The sequence below is a fragment of the Dermacentor albipictus genome, chromosome 3 (assembly GCF_038994185.2).
Source record: "Dermacentor albipictus isolate Rhodes 1998 colony chromosome 3, USDA_Dalb.pri_finalv2, whole genome shotgun sequence".
In the NCBI taxonomy this organism is placed as follows: Eukaryota; Metazoa; Arthropoda; class Arachnida; order Ixodida; family Ixodidae; genus Dermacentor; species Dermacentor albipictus.
Window position 1 is genome coordinate 164,148,148 of NC_091823.1, and position 20,861 is coordinate 164,169,008.

A 20,861-nucleotide genomic window follows, 5' to 3' on the forward strand; every position below is an offset into this window, starting at 1 on the left:
AAACAGCCTATTACCGTATTTACTCGCATAATGATTGCACTCGCGTAATGATCGCACTCCTCAATTTTGTCGTCAAAATTCGATTTTTTAAATTTCCCATGTAACGATTTCACCCCGAACTTGCCGCAGTGATGTGTCATGTGCCAAACCTAGCTAATAATGATCACGCTTACCATCTGTTGACTGCTATGCGAACGACTCTTCAAGACAAACCAAGCAGACTGCATGCAAAAAACTTTCTTAAGCAGATGCCCCATTTCATTCCTTTCATCACTTTCTGCACTTCTACGACAAAAAAAAGCTACAACCAAACTTTCCTTTATTATGTGTAGGCTTTATAATGGTTGTGGTCAACAAAAACAACAAAAAAGGCGTCTTTCGATTCTTCTCATCTGCACTTGTGGGCACGCAACAAATCGCGAGCGGCAATGATAGCAGCCACGTTTACACTGATATGTTAGAAGTGTACCCTATTAATTCGCCGACGTTTGTAACGCAGCTAAGATATTCGCCCACCCTTAGCGGAAACGTGCCACATTAGGATAGTGGTGAAGACAAATGCCGCAGTTTCCGCAGCATGCCCACCATGTGTTCCTATGTCACTGGCAGAGCTAAGCGCGCCCATCTCTGTCCCCTCAAAGTGGGCATGGCTATGCTATTGCCGCAAACTCGCCGATGTTATTCATTACTAATATGGAAGAAACTGTTTGAATGCACTGTAATGTACTCACGAGAAGAAAAACGCAATCAGCGCGTTCGGCTTGCTCTGCCGGCCACCATTTTTTTTTTCGTGTCCTGCACTACATACAGCAGCAGCAGCCTATTTGTTGACCTGTTGTCATCCCGTAGTAAATGTCAGATAATATATTTTTTTTCTTTTTGCGGCAAATTTAACCAGCGTAATGATCGCACCCCTGAATTTGAGTCAATTTTTTTTACAAAAAAGTGCGATCATTATGCGAGTAAATAGGGTAACACACTGAATTTTTAGCCTGTAAAGGGGTTGTATACAAATGGGGGCAGCCAACTCTAGTGTGACAATAAACAAATATTTGTTTTCCAATGTTGAAACCAGTCATAAAATATATCCTCACAAATTTGGAAATGAATAACCAAAGAACCTTGCTGATTGTCTTATTGGTGTCCTAAACAAGATCTTTTCATGTTTATAATTCCTAGTTTAATTCACTTTCTCTAGTAAATGGGCTCTGACCTAGACTACTCAGTGTAGGAGACTAACCCAGACCTGGAAGCCAATATTTAAATCTGAAATAAAGACATTCATCCCACGAACACGTCACTGCTATGTCATCAGAAGCGTGCATCCATGGACATATAGTCTGTAAAATAATTTTTACATGATCTGTACTGTTACTCTTGTACTAATAAATTAGGAAATGCACTTGCTATTTAAAGCACTGCTGTAAACCTTTGTGTTTGAGAAATGCAATACTCAAAAGTGTAGCACAACCAATGTGTGCATGAAACCTACGATGCCTTTGACATTCGTCAGTGTGGCAAATAGGCACTGAGAAATGCCAAGGGCATCATAGCTTTCTTGTTTGAAACCTTGTATGCGAGTACATTACTGGTATCTTTGCAGTGAAAGGAAGTCGCATTATTATCAGACTTATGAGGGGAACTCATGTTTCTCTAGTTTAATATTTTCTTTTTTGTGCTCCTACATTCTTGACTTTTCCAAGAATAATGGGTGTTTGAAATAAGTACTCTATATTGCTCTTCAATTTTTCCTGCACAAGAGCCCACGTTAGGTTACATTTCTTGAACCCTTTGCAGTGCTGTAGATTATCAAAAGAAAGAAAAAAATGCTGTAAGTTTGCATTTTAGCCTTCTGTATAACAAGTATGAACCTATCAATTACATACACAAGTACGAAACAACTACGAAAAACTGGGCATAAAGACATACATTATAATACCAGGAATCGATGGTAAGAATTCTAATAGAAAGGAACCATTAAAAACTCGGCACTAAAGACACATATTAATTATAATAACACAAGTATTTGCTAAGAATTTGAAGAGACAAATAGAATGTCTCTTCAAATCACTCCACCCCAACATTCATCCATGGTTCGATGAGTGACCACAGTTGGTGATGCTGTTTGGATAAGTTGTGGCGGATGTGCAGCTGTGAAATAGGTGGAACATGTAGAGGGGCCACCAAAGGTTGCATGCTGGTTGCACAGCAGGTTGCCTTGATCTCCAGACTCACTCGACACTCATGCGTTGAGCCTGGTTATACGCCATTTGCAAAAAGGCCTTGCCCGAGTGTGTGGTACGGCTTTGGTAAAATTTCGAGGCAACCTGAAAAACATAGATCGATATCTATAAGCACCACAATATTCTTCACCATAGGGCAAACCTGAAGTTTACCATCGGCACATAGCAGATAATGAAAACAGACACAAGCCACCAGACTTCAGGTATAAAAATGTGCAAAAGTGTAAATGAGTGTGAAGAGCTGCTTATAGGATGGAATGTTTCATTTTGTCTTTTGTAGATCAATAATAGTATCTTAACATAAAGTCAAATTTACTTTGCCCTCCCTAAAAAAACTTAAAATTATGGGGTTTTACATGCTAAATCCACTTTCTGATCATGAGGCACGCCGTAGTGGAGGACTCCGGAAAGTTCGACCGCCTGGGGTTCTTTAATGTGCACTTAAATCTAAGTACACGGGTGTTTTCGCATTTCAACCCTATCGAAATGCGGCCGCCGTGGCTGGGGTTCGATCACACGACCTCGTGCTGAGCAGCTCAACACAGCCACTGAGCAACCACGGAGGGCATGGCCCTCCCTATTTGTGTAAGTAGGCTATTCCATGCGAGCTGTACCAACCTGGCACACAACCACTTGAAATTTTTTTTTGAAAAACTGGAGGCCCTTCAATATAGCGCAAATGTTAATTTCAAGAAATACTCAACTTCAAAAGTTTTTTTACTGGCGCAAGCACTAAGTGAGATTTTGTGTAATGCACCAATCTATGCATCATAAAAGGCATTGCAGAAAAATTGGTTCCTTCATTAAAGGGGCCAAATTTTTCAGGACAATAAAGAGAGGCCTTACACCAAAAATTGAACTGCTTATTAGCCACTGCTCAGTTTATTATGGGTCATTAAAAATGGACAAAATGGCCTATTAACTTTATTTTCATGAATCTGGCTTACAGCAAAAGCTGCAAATTTATGTAATCCACATATTTAGGAGTTGTGCTGCATGCAAAAGCTGGTTTCAGGAACATAAATTATGCAGCAGTGCACAGAGATGAGGATGAACTAGCAAAAACAGTCAGTTTTGGTGTGTTTATCGGCATACTTACTATTGAGGCAGTCCTAGTAAATTTATGCCCACTACCATGTATGAGTGTACACTGTATTGTTTTTAGATTGCTAAAGCTTTATCAGAGCAGTTTTTTGTTAAGCAAGAAAAAAAATTGTACAAGTGGTCTCCTACTGGTTTCAAAATTTGCAGCGCATTTCGTGTAATCCACATAGCCTTTTGGCGGCTAAGGCAAACTACGTGGACTTGAGCATCCCTGCACAGATAGCAGGGAGTCTAAACTGCTTTGAAGTTAACTCTTTCATTGCTGAGTGGCTACAAGCCACTTCACTCAAAAAGTTGCCACTTAATCACATGTATTTACCTTAATCTTTCTGTCGGCTTCCAGCCTGCTTGGCATCATCCCGAAGGCAGCCAACTCCCTAGTGGACGTAGTCAGGACACGGTGGTGGCAGGACGCAGTGGCAGGAGCCGCCAAAGGCTTCGAACTCTCTAGTGGACGTAGTCAGGACACAGTGGTGGTAGGATGCAAAGGCGGGAGCCACCAGAGTGTACCTGCAGCAAATTTGCACAAATGCTCTTAGTCCTAACATGTCACAATTTACAAGAAAAATTCAGCTGTCTGTGTAACATGGATACCAATACAAATAAATGTAAACAGTTAGGTCCTACAACACAACTAGAACATCGACAAAGAAGAAATGGTACTTATGCTTATGAAAATCCAAGCAATGAAAAAAAAAGAATGTGCATCCGATTTGTGCATGGAAGCTCAGTGGAAACCCGAGCTCATACCATCAAATGATCTGCTAGTCAACTGCAAGCCTCTTAAAATGTCATTGTATATTTTTTACACGCACTATGTTAAGCTGCATTAAAACAAGTTCAGCATCTCTAAATATAAGTAATCACGAAGCAATTCAATTAATGAATTCCAGTGGTCGATAATGCAACAAAGTGCATGCTCTGATGAAGCTGGCCAAACTGGGTAGTGACAAATAACAATGTGGTTCTCTACATCTTGTTTTTCTGGCTTTCGCTGTAGCATTAAAATACACAAGAAATTTCACATTCCTGACATTTAACCCTGCTAATTTTTATTCCATAATGCATAATACTTCAGCAAGAGCAATAATGCTGTCTTTTAATCATAAATAGTGATAGAACAAGAAATTTTACTGGAGCTAATGTTTTGACAAGAAAACTTATCTCCTTCTCTTTGTCGAAACATTGGCTCCAGCGATGCTCCTTGTTCTACGGCGCTTCATCATTTCAAGTCTCTGTCTTCCTGTGCACCTCTGTACTTTCAATGTTGTATCAATGAAATTGTAATAACGGAGAATTAGTAAATGTAGCTGATGAAGAACTTGGGCTTGTTGGTAGACAATGACAGAGTAACTGCGCAACATAGAGATACGAACAAAGGAGGCTTATGTGTGCCGTCACCTCCAGCCATGTTTCTCCTTTGGACGATTACTCTATCTCGATGTAAAAGTATTACGCTTTGCACAATAATGCTGAAATGAATAAAGGCCAGGAAAGTGGACACAAAAATTACAACAAATAGCATCTTATGCTAATGAGATATGCGAAAGTGCCTGCTATGATCTGTCTCACCCATAACGTGCTGGATAAGATGGCGTCTTCTGGATGTTGGCATTTCTTGAATACCTAAAATAAAGTACATTTCAAAATTACAAAAATACACAGAACAGCAGTAGCAGAGGAGATAACGCATTGTTTAGTAAAAGAAAGTAAACTAATCTCTGATGCAGTGCAGATGAAATTTCCTTTATTAAATTAGTAGAATAATACACCACACTTCATTTCATTCAATGCTGTGAGCGTTTCTTGGTACAAGAAAGAAAGGTATTTCTGCATGAAAACAGTAAAATAATCATAGCCTTCTACTTTTACAAAATACGCGACAGTGACTAAGCCAACTACAGCAGTATATACTTAAAATTGTTATATGCACATTACAATAGCCAAGACAGGATAAACTTGGGTTTATATGCAGATCACCAGGAGGTACCACTTTGCAATCAATTCATTTCTGCTTGCCAAATATCTGCACTAACATAAGACTACAAATAAAAAGACCCTCTTTTTCATAAAACACCGGACTCAAAATAAAAAATCCAGTAGGAACACCACACTTCTGTGCATAATACAGCCAGGTTTTGTACGCCTTGTAGGATTTACTATATAAAGGTTGCAGCAAATTCATGCTTTTAAATATTTACCACCATGAAAATAAAGATTACATAAAAAATAATAACATTATACATCGGCTTAGATTGTCAGATAACGTGTTTTGTGTTTTCTACTTACAGCCAAATGCACGTAAATTTTTTTTCTGTTTCAGCGCTTTTAAAGCGCTGTCTGTTCGCTTGTGCATACAGCTGCTTTACCGCTCTTAAGATATCTGTGCTGCCACATCGCCTGACACTGCCATACAGCGTTGTAGCGCTTTTATTATTCGCGGTAATATACCTAAAGCGCTAGTAAATCTTCAGAATACACAAGCTGTCTTTTCGACTACCTGTCTTCGCCAGCGAAAGTCACACTGGTGCTAGTATTGTATCTACACTTCAAGTTACGCAGTACTTGATATTATACAGATATTTCGATGCGACAGGCCACTCGTCACCGGAGTCGTTAAGAACGGTGTTTCTCCTGGCAGTACAGCTTTGCAATAATTTCAGATGCTCTCCTGAGGCTTCCGTCTGTAAGTAGTATTTTCGCATACATACGCGCACGCATGCCCAAGAAACGTCTGTGTACTGCCAAGAGAAACGTGGCGCAAAATGTAGCCATACCGGAAGGGCCGAGTCCGCGTCGTTTGTAAACTCGGAACAAAAGCTGATAAGCTTACCTGAGACGTTAAGAGAAATATGGCACAGGTCACAGGTCCCCGCTGGTAGTGGTTCGTATGCATCTGGTCGTCTCTGTCCGTTGCGATCTCCCATATCACAATGAAAGATGCAGTGCAAACCGAAAGACGAAATTGGCGATACGCTGCTGCTGGCGGCGGTCCCCTCGTCGCAATCACACAGCACGGACAGAAGCTCCCACCGTAACTTGCCGCAACGCTTGGTTGCAGTCGCCCCTAACGCAGCGATTTCAGAACAACTCAACGACAACGCACTCGCGCGTGATACAGCGCAACTTTAAAATGGCGTCATGCTATTGACGGCTTCGGCTTTGGATCATTTTGTATCTGCACAACTGAGCAAACAGTTGCGCTAGTTTCGGTTTTGTTTCCTCGCGTTGAAATAAAAACTGTTTTGCTCACTGATAATTTTACGTCACTTAAGTAATGTTCACGAATGAAACAGCCATGAATTTAACACGCGTGTTGAAATGTCCGCTACGTTCACTTGGCAGAAGCAAAATTTGCCCGTCCGAGCGTGGTTACGTTTGAAATATCTATCGAGGGGCTGTCGGAGCAAGCTGGAAGTGTGAAGACGCGGCGTAATTGTCCTTAATTTGCTTAGCTATAACGGTGCGGCTGCCCTTTATTTCTGTCGAGTGCAGTTTGCTCTGATGTGAGGTAGAACTACAAAGCCGCCCATGTTACTGAATGATCTAGTGCACCTGAAGCTGCCGGAACTCCGGTATTTCCTCCACAAGTTCTTGCGACTGTGTGCCGTTGTCACCAAATGCGAGCGTAGTCATTTGGCGGAGATTTAGCAACACATTTTCTAGAACTATCGTTCACCGCTCTCTCACGGCATGGAGAAGCAGCGTGGTTGGTCCTTAGTGAAAATTTCTATTTATTGTGAATTTTGCGATAGCAATTATATGGACACAACCGTCGAAATATATCTGTCGGTGTTACCGTGAGCTTTCGTATAAAGTCAAGTGCGATAAGATCCTATCCCGCGCCGTTGGCTGTGCGCGTTAAAGGAAGTTTTTGAGGCTGAGCCGGGCTCGATGGGCGCCCCAAGTATCAATAGGAGGTCACGTGATAAAACGCGCGCAAGCCGGGAGAGGGATGCGCTAGTTTAGCGCGCTTCTCCTCCTCTAGCCGTTTCTCTAGCCCGGTCTTGCGCCACCCTCGCTCTGTTTTGGTGATAATTTCCGATGGACGCAAAGCTGGGGGGAGGGGGGGGGGCGCTCAGATAACGCAATTTTGCGGAGACGCTTTGACGGAAGAAGCAGCAGAAGCGTTCGGTCCGCTCTGTTCGCGCCCTTCGTCACGCCAACGCTGTGACAGCGAGTGTTCGCCGTCATTGAGTGAGATCTGTTGTTTGCACGTACGCGCGTGAGCCAGTGCTTCCTAATTTAAGGAGTAAGCGAATGTTTACTGCAGTTTATTCAGCCGATGAAACAACGAACCTTGGTTCGAGCAATAGTTCGTGCAGTGGTTCATGCAGCATTGGGGCGAAACTGCTGTATTTTTGTTTTTATATTTCTAGGGGGTTCCAAAGCAGTGTTGCGTACGCTAATATTTGTTTGTGGCCGCGGAACGCAACGCACTGCGGTAGCCCAGTGGCTTTGGCGTTGCGCTGCTGAGCTCGACGCGACGGGTCCAACCACAACCGCGGCAATTACATTCCAACGGGGGCAGAATGCGAAAACGCGCGTAACCGTGCATTCCGTACACGTTAAATAACCCGAGCTGCTAAAAATAAATCTGCAGCTTTCCATTACCGTGCGCCTCATAACAAGATATTGATTTCGGAACTTAAATCTTCAAAATTTAGTTTAAGTCGCGGAATTACATTTACAATCGACACTGTTGACTGCACCTACTGAACTTATCTCTTTGCTGTGCTCTCTTTAGTAGCCAATACTTTTTTTTAGATTTACTTATGGTCAGAATCCAGTGTGACAAATCCAAGTTTTCCTTATCATGGGAATCCAGCTATCGCTTAAGCGTGTGAGGTATCAACAAACATGGTCAAGGAAAATCAATATATAGAGTTCGAAGTAATTGCAGAACATGACAAGGATGAAAGAATGATACACGGCATTACAACCAGGACAGGAACCCGAGGGCCTGCCTAAAACAGAAGAGTTTATCTGGTATTTCTTCTCCTGCATTAAAATCTTTCTCTCGCCAGACTCATCTCGAATATCAGAGGAATGGCGATCTTCCATGACTCTTAGCGTGCTATTGAGAGTCAAACGACCCATGCGGGAATGTTGACTCTTCTTTCTGACTCTACTCGCGCAAAAGTGGGTCTTCGGAAGAAAAAAGAGAGTGAAGTTGCCGTGACTCACTTTTTACTCTCTTTTTTCTTAGAGTGTAGTTGTATACTGCAAAGTGGTGATACCTACCCAAACCGCTTGTACAATTACTGGAACTATGCAAAAAATATTAGGCTACTTTGATAACTTTGCAGATTGCAATTTAAATTAGATATCAGCATTCTGCGTATCTTGAAGAGTACATATGCCAAATTTCGTCAGTATAGGACAATTACAAGTACATAAGGCTATTCTCATGCTGTTGTGAGAAAAAGTTTTTGAAGTATATTCAATAATTTTTTTTCACAATAGCATGAGAAGTACGCAAGATTAGTAGGCAGGCCTGTCTGCCTGCCCATTAAACTTGCATACTTCTAGTAACTTTACAAGCTGTTTGAATAGATATCGGCACTTTGCAGTCTACAAAGAGCTGAGTTAGCTACAGCACACCGCTTTTTGTGAAAATTTAGTACACAAGAAAGTGCCTGCAAATATCACTATGTATTTTGCCGTTGTGTAGGACATGACTCAAGAAGCAGCTAAACAAAACTAATGGAATATATGAGATCTGCATGAAGAACTCTACAATTGGCTCTCTTTTCAAACGTCTAGTACAAATAATGAAAATATTTCGAGTAATATTCAATCAGCAAAACATGCCCCTTGGTATATTGACCTACAACATAGCGACGCAAAGTTGAAGGCAAGTCCTTCTGTCGAAGCGACTCTCGGCTGTCTTCCCAGGGGCGGCTGTTAAATACTGAATTTTCCTGCATTTGCCAAAAGTGCGTTACCAAAACGTTTGTGAATATGCAATTGGTGTTGGCACACCAACAGGAAAAAAGAACAGTTTTGTGAAATGCAGAATCGACTATAACTCTGTTCGACACTTACATTTTGACTCCATATCTTTGTTTTGTGTTTCGTACTGAGTGTTTCAGCAGTGACTGCCACTAAAAATTGAATATAACTGCTTCATGACAATGCGACAATTTTCGCTAATGGAAATTTATAGCAGTGGCAGGCATTAAAATTACAGTACTCAATAACATTTAGTGTGTAAGAACTCAGAGTAGCACCAGTTCTGAGATACACAACCCAAAAAGACATGATCAAATAGGTTTATCTTCCACACAGAATTGTCCCACAAGGCTTACAAAATGTTTTGTGGCAAAGTAATATCTGCAACAGCAAAGCATGTTCCACCAAGTACGGCGATAAATATTTCAGAGCTGTCAGTGTGAGGGCTCCTACAAACTAACAATACCTTTAGCACTGACTGGCCTCAATAATGGGATGTCAGCCATTTTGCTGAAATTATTAAAACCTCAATTCTTGTGATCTTTTTAAAAAGAAATTTACAATTATGATGCAGTTCTAATCTCTGTCACTTTTGTAAATATTTTCCAATTATTTTTTCAGACTACAATTTTTGGTAATAGAGGTATTCATTTACAGAAAGAGCTAGTACATGGCATTTAATAGTAAAGGTACTGGTCATTGTAGACTTTCTGTCTTCAGCATTTGTTCTGTTGCACAGCTGTTTCGTGAAATCTGAAATGATGTACCCGCTTCCTTATGTTAGCAAGAAAGAGGGAAATCTGTCAGTATGCTTTGTTTAAAATACAGCTGATCAACCCGTTAGCTGGCTGTTTGCTATTCATAAGTTATAACGATAATAGCGCAGGACCATAAAAACAGATTGATGCTGACTCACAACTATGCCCAGCTGCCTCCACACAGCTGTGCCATACAATGTGCATGTGCTCAGAAGAGCCAAATGCCCCAGAGAGAAAGCAAGAGTAACTCATTGTTTGTCTTCTCGTACAAGCAGATTACGGGCAAGGTGTAATTTATGCTCAGTAAATACATAAATCAATCATGTGAGGTGTGTTTAGGTTGAAAGTTCGAAGATCTTGTAATCTTGCTTGTTTTTATTTTGTTGCCTTTGTGAGCATGGGTGACTTGGTTGACTTCCCACATATTCTCAAAACTGTTTCTTCATCACTGCGAATCACGAAATTTAACTTACATATAAAATTCCCAGTTACTAATTTGGTAGGGTTCGAGCTTAATTCTCTTATCTTTTAAATATTTATCTACCAAGTAGTCTTATCGTTCATTGAAAAATATCCACGCAATGCACAGTGGGCACCCGAATTATAAATATCTGTTCTTGCTTTCTACCCTGCTCTGGTGTTTTCTAAACCTAGCATTGGTGCAATGGCCTGTGTGCACCTGCAGAAAAGTAGAAAAGTGGCTAAAGTTAAAGGTCAACAACATAATAAAGATACGAAGCAAAAATATAAGTTTGCAATCGTCCCCCATAACCAGAGTTTCGCTTAGAAAAAAAAAATGACATCCTGCTGTGGTGTTGAGTTGCTTTGGGCACCAAGGGGACTACTTAGCACCTCTGCTGGTGTACACAACAAAGCAAAAAAAAAATCACTCCAGATTGGAGCAGCAGTGGAAAGTTAAGCACAGATGTTTTATTTCACGCACCGTTCACATCTGCTCCTGTATTGTGAGAACGCATACATTGGGAAGACAATCTTTTGCGCCAATGTTACCTTAGCGGGACACCAGAGAAAGGTAGAAATCGAGATCAGGTATTCACACTTGGTTGCCCACAGTGTATCATCTGGATGTGTTTCACTCTACAAAATACTACTGTGGTAGATAATCATAATGACAAAGAAAAAAGAATTAAAAGAGGTATGTGTCAGTCATCCGTCGGTGACCTCCAGTGTTTATAGAAACACTTCTTTCTGTATATGTGCCAAGCCTTACGGAGGCATTACGTAACTCAGTCATGCTTGCTAAGTTAAAGATTGGAATAAAGACAATCACAAGAACATTGTATGAGTGATTCCACCTAATATAACTTATTCATGTATGTGCTGAGGATAGATTACAGCGAGTGCATAATGTGTTCTTACAGGATGACTTGTGATGAGTAAAAGAAGCCTTCCTCACATCTTCCTCTGTTTCTTTTGGATCTTTGTGCACTATGTGTATATATACAGCTGCGTGCATGTATCTGGGTATAGTTTTTTTATGTGTTCTGCTTCCTCCCTTGTGCTCATCATTCATTTTGTCAACGTGTTTGTCAACCTATTTTGTCAACGTGTTTCTTTTATGGAAAGTTTTGTATTAGCGGTTATTTCTACCTGTGAAATTGTCTGTGTCAGCTATTATACTTAGTCTTGGAAAAGTAGGTTTGTCAACATAAATAAATGATCAGTATAAGTGTTGCTGTATTTATTTTTGTAATTTTGTCAGTTATGAAGTTTTTATACAATGTTGCATGTTCTATGGCAGAATAAAATTGATGCACAACTTTCTAATTTGGTGTGTTTCAGATCAATTTTCATCTCACGCTAACACGAAGAAATTGTGTGGGAAAAAGTGCCAACAAGAGTACCATAAGGTAAGACAGCTGCTTTTACTGTTAGATTAGATTATCAATTGCCAATCAGTTGTTTTCAGCAAGCATAGTATAATGCACAGATTATGTAATCTAAGTTGTAATATTGTTTTTATTAGACTTCATTATCTGGGTCTCCTTTGTACATAAATGCAGCCCTTCTTGTTATGTGTAGCTTACTTGCTTAGGATTTTATGTCGTAAGTTAAGTCTTTTAGAACAGGGAAATAGGTTGAACTTATAAATTTTTTGACATAATGTAAGAGACTTGCGCGGTCGTGAATTAAACTTCTACATGAGTTACATAATATTTTGGGGCCTCATTATGGTTCTGAGTGGCATGGCAGTGTCATGCATATGCAGCTGCAGGCTACATATTGAATAATTATTTAAGACTGTTTTCCTTGGTTGGCTATTGATTCCAGTTTAATAGTAATGATAACTGTCTTGCTTTCATTGTGATTCTGGGCTGACCGAGACATTTTAATTTTCCAGAAGACAATAACAAAGATTGATGAAATATTGACTTTTTCTTGCTAACCTGCCATGTGTTTTTTGGCAAGTTTACTGTGGATTCTTTGTTATCCTATGTTGTCTTTTCGCTGTAGTCTTCGTGAGAACTAGCCGTAGTCGTGTGTACTTACAGCAAAAGTTGTTGACACATTTTGAAAAGCGGCTCGACACTGCCATCCAAGAGTGAAACGACTTACATGGATTAGTTACTTTATTTGCAAGAGACCGGCACCACACAGTAAGGGTAGCTTGACACACACCGCTGGAGTCATCAGACTCATCAATAATAGTTACCCGAATCATTTTTGCAGTGTTCATGTGACACTTTATCTTGAGTCATCTGACTAATCTAGAATTGTTAACGGACTCCCTGAGCACTAGTCTTGTAACCTATTTGAGAGGGTATAGGCGACTACAACAACAGAGTATGCATGACTATTGTGTGCGGAGTCACGTAAACACCTTGTATCGAGCACAGATAGTCTCGGGACTCTCTGCCAAAAGAGAGTTCGGGTGTCTCCCTCAAGGTGTGCCGTATACGTGACGAGTCCAGACTCTTCAAAAAGAGTAAGGGATACTCTTTTTTTTTCTTAGTGTGTACCTTGGGCAGTGGATAGGGAGATACGGGCCTGTCCTGTGGCCGGCAAGGTCACCCGACCTCTACCCTCTTGACGTTTTCTTGTGGGGCTATATTAAGGATAACCTATACACGACGGAAACGACGGCTGCAGAAGCGTTACAGGTGAAGATAAGTGAAGTCTGCCACAGCATTTCACCGACATTGCTCAAGGCAGCGACAGCAAGCTTTCTCAGAAGATCCCAGGGTTGTACCGCTGCAAAAGGTGACCTCGTCGAGCGCTTGCTGTGAAAGCGCATGGACAATAAAAGTAAATTCAGTGAAAGACTGCATCTGGCCATTTAGGTTACTCTCAGTCTACCATTTTCAGCCTTCTGAAAACTGAGTTTTTTTTTAATTAGGGATGTTCAGTTTGCTTACAGCTATCGCCAAATGACGGACCTTTTACTTCCAGCAGCAGAAGCGATAACTGCTGCGTCTGCTTAGCACCATAAGGAACTTTCGCGAGTGCAGCACATCGCTGGAGTAAATGGCACACCCAACGCCTACGTCGCTGCCCTGTCTCCTTTTAAGCGGCAGCGTGCCTATGGCTGTTTGTGTGCGGAACGTTTGGGAGCAGTGGAATCACGACGTGCAAGCGGGCATGTCAGGTGGTGTTTTGTATTTCGCGGGCATCATCAGTAAACTGAAATGCACTAATACTTAATAGATAGAAAGACAAACTGTTTATTCGGACGTTTTGCAAGCAGCTCTGAAAATTTCTGATTGGATTTTTTTCTGTAGCTTTGTTACTTCAGAAGTTGGTTCAATATTGTTGACTGAAAATCTATTTAAGCAAACTACAATATATAGCGTGACACACTACATACAAAAGTAAAAGATGTGTATTTGGCCGCGTCGTCTTAGAGTGCATCGGCATATTTTGAAACTCTCGCTAAACTTAGCTGAAACACGCTGTTTACATTTACTTTTTGTTGGATACGTAGGTTTATTGGTGACTTATACGTATATATAAGTACCTTCTTGCGAGGTTTTGTGGATACATGCAATGAACTTTGTTTCTTGTGACACTTTTTGTCCTTTATCAAGCTTTATCTACGCGTTTGTGTATTCCATTGTATATTTCCATTTCTATTGTATATTTGGCAGAACTCCTGCTTTTTATATGGGATCTCTGTCGTGACTATATATTCGGAGCAATTACAATACACGACCCCTGACATGCTCCTGCGCAATACATTGGAAGGAAGGAAAGCGTCATTGAGATTTTTCCCTAGCTGTTGCGTATGTACAAAAATGCGAACAACGCTCTTGAATGGCAAGGTTTCATTAAAATATTTGTCCTCAACTTGTTCATTTCAGGCCCCTTACATTTATCATATCAGCGGCATGCACTGCTTTGCTCATTCTGAACTCATATAGTTTGAAAGTTCGTCTGATGTTGTCTTTGCTTCAAAACCATCAACAAACATCAAACCTTTAAACCATCAAAAAAACATGTTACACATGCCAAATGTTAAACATGTTAAACATGTTAAACATGCCAAATGTTTGTCATGTTAAACATGCCAAATGTTATCGCAGTGATGACCGTTTCCTACTGCTGCTGCCTTGCCCACTTAGTATAAGAAATTTGCTTTTGGATGTGTGTTCATTTAGGAAGAGCCTTTTGAGCTGTGGCGACATTGAGTCAAATCCAGGTCCTACTGATAAGGAAATGCTGGAGATGATTCTTTCGGGCCAGAGTAATATGACAGCCGCCATCAACAACATTTTGACAAATCAAGGAAAGATTGAAGCAGATATCGCAGGACTGAACGAAAAGATGAAGTTGTTAGAGGTTCAATTGGCGTCCTTGGATGAACTAAAAGAGCGAATTTGCGAGTTAAAATCAACAAAGACTGAGCTGAAAGATAAAGTGACATACCTGCAAGACAAGGTTGATGAACTAGAAAACAGGAGTCGGAGGAATAACTTGATTATTTTCGGAATAAAAGAAGAGAGCGATGAAACTGCTGAATCTCTTATCGCGAAGGTGAACGAGACGGTGTTTCAAGAAAAACTAGATGTTACTGTTAAAGGCATAGAGAGATGCCACAGGCTCGGAAGAAAGAGCAAGAACGGTCGCCCAGTAATCATTAGGTTTTTAGACTACCGCGAAAAACATTCCATCCTAAAAGCTTGCTATAAGCTCAAGGGAACGGAATTTTCGATCACGGAAGACTTTTCTTTCGCCGTTCGAAATATTAGAAAGAAGTTATGGGAAAGCTCTGCGGAAGAGAGATCGAACGGAGCTAGGGTCAAGCTTTTTTTTAACAAGCTGTGTGTAGATGGTATGATGTTCGCTTGGGATTCAGCGAACAATGCTCGCTACAAAATTTCTGAAAGAAACAAATGACCACAAAGGGAAGATAGGAGGACATTAACAATAATTACTATTAATTGTCGTAGCGTTGTGAACAAAGTCTCCCATCTGGATGGTATGCTGTTAACGCATAATCATGACATAGCTGTGCTAACAGAGACATAGTTAGATGAAGAAATATTTGATTCCGAATTTGTGCCAAGAAACTAAAAGTCTTTCGGAAATACCGCGACAGAAGAGGTGGCGGAGTGGCTATACTGTTCAAAAGCACATTTCAGATTTTAAAACTGCCTGATGTTGCTACAGTTGAAGCTGTCTTCTGTAAAGTATATGCTAACAATTTTCGATATATCCTTGGTGCTATCTATAGGCCTCCCGGTTCCTCTGTCGCTGTCTTAGATGAAGTTAAGAAATATCTTTATTGCTACACGAAACCAGACGATAAGATGATTTTAGCTGGAGATTTTAACTTACCAAACATAAACTGGGCTACTTTTTCTGTTGCATCTCCGCACGCTGTAGGAGATGCTCTGCTTGATATCATGTTTCATTTCGATCTCTTAGAAATTGTGAAGAACCCTACTAGAATCCAACAAGATTATTCATCAATACTGCATTTATTCTTGGTACGAGGCAATATCAAAGAAAAACTTTCATGCAATGTAGTGGCCGGTATTTCTGATCATCAAGCTGTAATCTTGGTAATGGAAGACATATTATTGGACCGAAAGGGTGATACTCGACACTTTCCGAATTTTGCCCGTGCTGACAATGAATCAATTATTGATATTTTAGATTTTCATTATTATAGTTTTCTGCACAGCACTTGTAGTGTGGATGACCTGTGGCTTGTTTTCAAAAACATTGTTCGTGACTGCATTCAGCGTATTGTACCAGCGATATGCAAGAAGTCAGACAAAAACAATCCCTGGATTACGCGATGAACTTTGCAATTGCAGCGCAAGCTAAAGCGATTAAAGAAAAGAATAAAAAAATCAAGCTCAGCCTTTTTAGAGGCAAAAATTCATGAAGTTTCAGAGAAATTAAAACAGTGCATTCTGGAAGATAAAGAAAAATACTACAATAAGCAACTTCCGGCTTTTATAAAAACTGCACCTGAAAAGTTTTGGCGGTCAATTGCACCAGTTTCTCGTTCTACCGATGCATTGATTATAAATGGACAACATGTAAGTGACAATGTCCAGGTTTCAGCAGCATTTAATAACACCTTTGAGAAAGTTTTCACGAAAGATGACGGGCGTCTCCCACCCTTTAGCATGTCCCTTCCTTCCATGCCTGATGTTATAATTTCTGAAGAGGGTGTTTTTAATCTATTGTTAAAACTGGATATTAAGAAATCACCTGGACCAGATGATATTCCAAATTCCTTCCTTAAACAGTATGCAGAGTGGTGTTCGAAGTATTTGTGCGTCCTATTCACTCGATCATTGAAAGAAGGTGTTCTACCGTGTGATTGGAAAACTGCTAGAATTAAGCCTTTGCACAAAAGTGGAGAGAAGACGTGTATTGAAAATTATCGCCCTATTTCATTAACTTCAACAACGTGCAAATTATTGGAAGACATCATTCATAAGCATCTAACTAATTCCCTCGACGAGCATAATGTACTGGCAGCTGTTCAAACGGTTTCAGACAAGGGTATTCCACATGCACTCAGCTGGTCGAAATAATCCATGATTTTGCCACAGCAATCAATGAAGGAAAACAAACTGATGTTATCTTTATGGACTTTCGAAAAGCTTTCGATAAGGTTTCGCACAAGAAACTACTTCATAAACTCAGTTTTATTATAAATAATAAACTGATATTAACATGGATAAAATCGTACCTATCTGATCGCCGTCAGTTTGTCGAACTGCATAAAACTTGCTCCAATTACGTTCCTGTCGATTCTGGTGTTCCCCAGGGATCCGTCCTCAGCCCCCTACTGTTTTTATTGTTTATTAATGATATTGTTAAAAACCTGTCAGTACGTGTTAGGTTATATGCCGACGACTGCGTGCTGTATGAGAAAATAAGTTTGACTGATGATCAAATTAGGCTGAATAATGATTTTGCAAAGATAGTTTCTTGGTGTGAGAAGTGGCAAATGTCAATTCCCTTGAAAAAACCGTATTTATGAGAATAACACTTATAAAGATCCCTCTTCTATATTACTACACTGCTAATAATAATTTTCTTCATGAAGTCACAGAATATAAGAATCTAGGTCTATGGATCTCTGATAATCTTTCTTGGGCCAGGCATGCGACTATGTTTCAGCAAACGCTCTCCGAAAGCTTTTTTTCTTACGACGCTCGCTTAAGCTAGCAACCCCTGGTACACGCCTCCTTGCCTACAACACACCCGCCGTGGTTGCTCAGTGGTTATGGTGTTGGGCTGCTGAGCACGAGGTCGCGGGATCGAATCCCGGCCACGGCGGCCGCATTTCGATGGGGGCGAAATGCGAAAACACCCGTGTGCTTAGATTTAGGTGCACGTTAAAGAACCCCAGGTGGTCAAAATTTCCGGAGTCCTCCACTACGGCGTGCCTCATAATCAGAAAGTGGTTTTGGCACGTAAAACCCCAAATATTATTATTATTGCCTACAACACTATTATTAAACCAATCTTAGAATATGTAGTAATTATTTGGGACCCTTTTACAAAGGTAAACATAAATAAACTTGAAAGAATCCAAAAGAAAGCAGTAAGGTTTATATATAACACTTACGGGCGAGCATCAGTCAGTGACCTCCTCAGAAAAAGTGGTTTGCCCTCTATTCCTAACAGAAATCGCATATGTCGCTTAAAGTTTTTCTATCAATTAATTAATAATAATTTCAAAGTTGACACCTCCAATATCCTTATCTATTCCTCGGGGTACCAAACTAGAAATCGCCATTCTCTTTCTATAACACCATTAAATCCGCGAGTTAATTGTTTTAAATATTCCTTTTTTCCAAGGACCATCACTGATTGGAATAACCTCACGGATGATGTTGTCAGACAGACATCATTACATTCATTTCAAGAGCATTTGAATTGATTGTTATTGAATGACCTTGTCGCTCTATTCTCTTGTTGAATTTCTATGTGCAATTTTGTTCTCTTTGTGTCTGTAATTCTGTATCTTAAGACAATGTTTCCCACCTGCTATGATTTTGTGTACAAGATCGCAGTATTCATAAATAAATAAAAAATGGAATCAATTGTATCACTCATTTCAGGCACAATTTTTAGAATAAATGAATATATTCTGTTATGAAAAAATAGATACTTGTCTTGACAATGTGTAACGTCCAAGAATTCGTTTGCAGCATCTTTGGCAATGGCCATGCAGTTATTCATATACTTGGTCCCTCAATAAATTCTGTAAGGAGGAGGCCGAGCTTCAACGTGAGACCCCCCGAACGAAATTTCTGGCTACGCCACTGAGTTATTCCTATTAAATAATTGCACTTCCTGTATCCCCATCATGGGAATCACATGTGGTTTTCATTACATCTTTTCTGCATCATCTCCACAGGGGATTTGTGTTCCATTTAGTGCGCGTACCAGGGCACTTGGTATGTAACATAAGCTACAAACACGCACACATGTGAACTGGGGAAAGCTGTACGGGTCAAAACATTCTCTACTCTTTAGCTGTGCTCTCCAAAGTTTTCAAATACTGGTTGGCATTACCTGTCCTTATCACAATGCTTCTCAGGAAAAAGTTAAGTGCATAATTCACCCAACTTTTGCTATGGTGTCGCATTTGTTTGTTGGCGGCAGCACATATGTAACATGCAAATTTGTAGTTGCAAGTTAGCACTTTTACAATTTAGTGTGTAGTTATGATGTGTTACCGCCTGGTATGTATTAGCCGTTACACTGTACATAAAAGGAAGTGTTCACCTTCTGCCGTCACAGAAAACTTGAGTCAATTGACTTAGTACTAATGCGCAGGTAACTGCGTTATCTACTACGTTTTTCAGCATAGCCAGGTTTTATAAATTGTCTTCGGTCCCATGACATGAGTCCAAGCACCAGAAATTCCCACAATGCAGGTTTTTTATGAGCTCAACCTCACCGATACTTTCATACCAAAATGCCTACACGACCCTGGAAACTGCCACTACGTGACTCAAACAACAGCACATTGCAGTCTTCAGAATTGTCCTAGTTTCGCTGCACCGTCTCCGGGACTAGCCCAGTGTACTGACACTACATCAAACATTGGCCCAGTTTACTCATCAAGAGACTCGCCAAGTTTATTAGGCAAGAAACTGACCGAGCAAACATCACTTGCAAAAGAAGCTAAAGAAAGCTTTGCTTTAAAACGATGTACTCAAGACAGTAGAGAAGCCTCGGACAAAGGTATGCCACTACTGGAGAGCTCAGCCATGCAGTTTCGCCACCATTTCTATGGTCCCTTGAATTTTGTTTCGACAGCACTTGCACAATCTTATTATTGTCGTAATACCTGAAAAATTGTCATTTACTGCCACGATATGGGTTCGAATATGTAGAAAGTTAACTGCAGGCCTGGCTGATATATTCTACAGCAAGAACACATCTGCATTAGTTAAATTAAGCGTATTAGATGTCCCCTAATGCATAGCTTACATACATAAGCGCAGTGTTACAACGAAGTTACAGTACTACATGTTTGTAACGGACAACTTGTATTCTATAGTATAAGTTCCTTAAAACTCTAGTACGGAGGTGACTGTGACTTCAGATCTCCATATGCAACAGAACTTTACTGCTCCACCTCTTCCCGGGAAGAGGATTTATTTATTGGCCATTAACGCATTCCTCCTAATGTAATGGCTTATAATTGTGACGGCTCATCGTAAGAAACAGCAATAGGTTTTCACAATGTGGATTACGAAACTAGATATGAAGACGCTAAATTTTATGAGGCGATACTACAAACACTATGTTGTATTGACTTATTGTATTCGAATACAGTAAAAACTCGTTAAACTGTTCCCACTTAAACAGCGATTTCGTTTTAAGCGTAGTGACAGGTGTGCTTGTTTATCTTTATTTGGTGACCGCGTTTCACCGCCTAATAAATGTTATCGCAAAACGCAGGACGCACCTGCCTGCATCGGAAGTTTCTAGAAAGCAATCGATGGTTCCATTCGTTGTCTCTTGTAACCAAACCTTGTGTAATCTGATTTCATGTATGCGCGACGCAAATGGTGTACAACTTTCTGGAAGACGCGCGGGTGCCATCGATTACTCCGGAACCTTCCAGTACTGATGTATAAAAGCCGATGCGCTCGACCCGCTGATCACGTTTTCGATTTCGCCGACTGTGTTCGCTGCTGTCGACGTTCTTTGAGTGTAGCCTGCTTTTGAGGGCACAACTTCGCCCAATAAAACACTAGTTTCATCATTTCCAGTTTTGCGGCTTTCTTCACCGTCATTACTACGTGACATTGGGTGGAGGTGTGAGTGCGCTAATGTACCGATCGCCCGCAGA

General features: G+C 40.5%; 2 long non-coding RNA genes across 2 annotated transcripts; both read right to left on the reverse strand.

Annotated features, from left to right (window-relative positions):
• Positions 1–1,992: 1,992 nt before the first annotated feature.
• LOC135905163 (uncharacterized) lies at positions 1,993–3,704 on the reverse strand. The gene is made up of 2 exons (XR_011512963.1): positions 3,667–3,704; positions 1,993–2,327 (listed from the first exon to the last, which is right to left on the reverse strand). It is a non-coding gene; the product is annotated as an uncharacterized lncRNA (long non-coding RNA).
• Positions 3,705–3,729: 25 nt separating this feature from the next.
• On the reverse strand, positions 3,730–6,341 carry LOC135905162 (uncharacterized). Its single transcript, XR_010565339.2, has 3 exons — positions 6,181–6,341; positions 4,920–4,973; positions 3,730–3,857 (listed from the first exon to the last, which is right to left on the reverse strand). It is a non-coding gene; the product is annotated as an uncharacterized lncRNA (long non-coding RNA).
• Positions 6,342–20,861: the final 14,520 nt, after the last annotated feature.